General features: G+C 37.5%; 1 non-coding gene across 1 annotated transcript; it reads left to right on the plus strand.

Moving 5' to 3' along the window:
* Nucleotides 1-2958: 2958 nt before the first annotated feature.
* Nucleotides 2959-3031, plus strand: TRNAM-CAU (transfer RNA methionine (anticodon CAU)). The gene has a single exon. It is a non-coding gene; the product is annotated as a tRNA-Met (tRNA).
* The last annotated feature ends 247 nt before the right edge of the window (nucleotides 3032-3278 follow it).

Raw genomic sequence — 3278 nt, forward strand, 5'->3', positions numbered from 1 at the left:
AAGAAAACCAATTTCTCCTTAAGAGAAAGAACTGATTGTTCTACATGATGAGATGTCTATGAATCTTTTAATTCTCATATAATAATAGAAAAAAACAGGATGCAACTACACTTGTAAATAGAATTTGGTAGTATATGTTTCAATTTTGATCCATTATTCCTTATACCTGCCATAGAACTTGGTACATAGAAGTGCAGGTCAGCTGAATAAAAATCAAGTTAAGGGTTCCTGGGTGACTCAGTCCATTAAATGTCCGCCTTTGGCTCAGGTCATGATCTCAGGATGCTGGGATTGAGCCCCACATTGGTCTCTGTGTCCAGTGGTGAGTCTGGTTCTCTCTCCCCCTGCCCCTCCCCACTGCTTGTTCTCTCTCTCTCTCTCTCTCTCTCAAATACATAAATAAACATCTTTTTTAAAAGAGCTAATCAATGCCCAATCTTTGGGGAAGTATATCGATGATTAGGCTATTCAAGTACATTCAGCAGAACTGACTTGAATGATATGATATGCCAGCCTTGACTTAAGGGACCAATCCAGTGTGGACACCATCTGCTGATTCCAGGACCTGACTGACCTTCCCACACAGAGTCGAGTCCCCAGAAGGTCACAAGGGTTAGTTCTCTTCCTCTGGGCTTTCGAAATCTGTAACATCAAAGCTAGTGATTATTCTCTTTCATTAAAGTAGATTCTAAAACATCTCATACATTTAAGACAATATTTCATATTGAACCAAACGTTTCTTGATGGAAGTGAAGTTTATTTCCAACCTTTCTTATTGCATGTTTGAGTGTATCAGAGATTCTGACATTTGGATACTTTTTGACTATAACCTTATCACTTTGTTCTTAAAAGAAACTATCATTTGCTTCTACATTGCAGTTAATGAAATACTTCACTTTCAGGATGGATTCATTGACAATAGACTTACATTTTAATTTTTAAAATTTGCTTTTCAAGAATTACATAGGTGGAGACATATAAACTTCAGATTTGGTTCCCCAGAACTGTTTATACTTGATTCTTTGGCAGGTGAGCCAAAGAAAGCACAAGCAATAGAATCTGGGTTCTATATTAAATGAAGACAGGGAAAAAAGCTTCTGATTTTTCATTTCACCAAGTGTTTTCTCTATTCAGATAAGGGAGCCAAAGGCTAAGGATAGCAGCTTGTCTGGATTAGAAGGTTGATTGTTTGCACTCTTGTTGAGTTTTTTTCCTTAATGTAGACCAGGATGTCAGGGGTCTTCGGTGAGAGGCGCTGAGGATAGCAGAGACACCGGGTGGGGCCAAGGAAGATCGACCCTGAGGGACATGTGGGGGCAGGGTGGGGAGGAGATGGAAGCAGAGATCAAAGAACCAAGAGCTCCTCAGGATCCCACAGCAGAAAAGCCTTTGGCAACTCTTTGATGTCCAATTTGCCCTCTGCCCCCAATCAGCATTGTGTCTAGGGAATTGAGTGAGGGCAGATCTGGGCAGGGCCGTTTTACAGGTCTGTGGAGCACGGAGTGTCTTTTAAGTAGCTTCTTAAAGAGATGTAGAGAAAAAAAAATTACTATAATTCCTGACCTACAGGAGCTTACACTCTAGTTCAGTAGAGAAAACTGAACAACTTGATCCATCAACCTTGCCAGGGTCCTCCAACAAACAATAGAAATATTTGATGGTGTCATGGTTGGGATTTCTATCTATAACACAGTTTATTAAATCAGTTTTTCTCCAGAATAAGAAAGCACCTGAACACAGTGTCATCCTTCTCCCTGGTAGGTTGTCCATCTTCAGTCATGTTCCTTATCTGAATTTCTTTTTCTTTTCTGTGATCTATTCCTGGTGTTTTGTTTTTGGTGTTCCAGAGCATATATGAGTTCTATAAAATGATATGGTCATATACTTCTTTTTTTCTTTCAGCAAACAAAACAATTAAGTCTTACCTGACCTCTGGACAGCATAGATTTTGATAAACCAACTTACTGCCAAATTAACTTTAAAATCAGAACTTTTTAAAAGACAATGCTGCATATATACCACTGTACAATATGAAACTATATCTTCAAAATGACAATTCAGGCAGCTATGGGTTAAAAGGCAAACAATTAATGCTCTATTTTGTAAAGTAAAAGAGGAATCTTGAGGATATGTAAGTGTGAAAATTAAATAACTAATGTATGGTCTCTTTTAAATCAATGCCCTTCATCCATGAAGTTAACTTCACATTGACCTTCCATCCAGCACACATATGGCCCTGCAGGGATGTTAAAAAGAAACTCCTTTCTCATTCAACCCAGATCTGCCAGCCTAAATTTCTTTGTTCCATTTCCTGGATTTGCACCTAGCCATTCTCCTACTTGCTAGGACTAGAAACACCTTAGTCTCTCTTTTCACCTTAAGGAGGCAGTGAGGAAAGCAGGGAAAATGTACAGGGAAAAAGCATCTTAAACCACTAGTAGGTTCAGAAGAGTACAGAAATTACTTTATATAACCTGGCTGGCATGGCATTGTTGTTCAACCAAGACCGTGTTAGCAAGTCAAATACTGATCTTCAAGAGAATGCTATTGTTTCTGGATAAGGAACAAAATAGAGCTATATTTTTTACAGTTAAGTAACATTAAATATCAGGACAATAAACATTTCGCAACCCATCTTCTTCCAAAAATGTTCCCACTATGGTCTCAGTCCTTTCCTGGATCTTTGAGAACAAGAAGCTTAGTATAAGAGAAAGGTCATATGAAAACACTGGTTAACTTTTCCTTGGTGTATTGAATCTCTACACTAGAAAATTGCATGAACATAATTAAAGTAATTTTGGTTTTGAATGACAATTTGAGCCATAACTGAAATGTACTTTCAAGACAATAAAAGAAACTTGATGACTCAAGTGTTCTACTGGTTTTAGTCTTTGAAGGAAAATGCCATTGTCTGTAGGTCACCAGAGAGTTGTACATAGATAAAGGAGCTTCTAGTTAACCTCCTTAGTGCAGGAGGCAGCATGTCAGTCTCATAATCTGAAGGTTCTGAGTTCAAATCTCAGAGGAGGCAGTGTAGCTTTTTGCCTGCTTTCTTTGTCAAAAGAAGAAAAAAAAATTTCAGTATAATCCCCTTTTAAGGATTTCACACTCCTCTTAGTAACTTTACTTTTATTGAACTAATACTAGTTAATAATAATTACAATGAAAATAAATGGGTCACTGAAAAAATAAGCAGGTTGAAAGTTACAATATTACTAGATACCAAAATTCATGTGAAATATTTCATTCAAGACATTGTTTCAGAAAGGTAGTGCTAC

Source organism: Nyctereutes procyonoides, unplaced genomic scaffold (assembly GCF_905146905.1).
Source record: "Nyctereutes procyonoides isolate TBG_1078 unplaced genomic scaffold, NYPRO_anot_genome, whole genome shotgun sequence".
Lineage (NCBI taxonomy): Eukaryota > Metazoa > Chordata > Mammalia > Carnivora > Canidae > Nyctereutes > Nyctereutes procyonoides.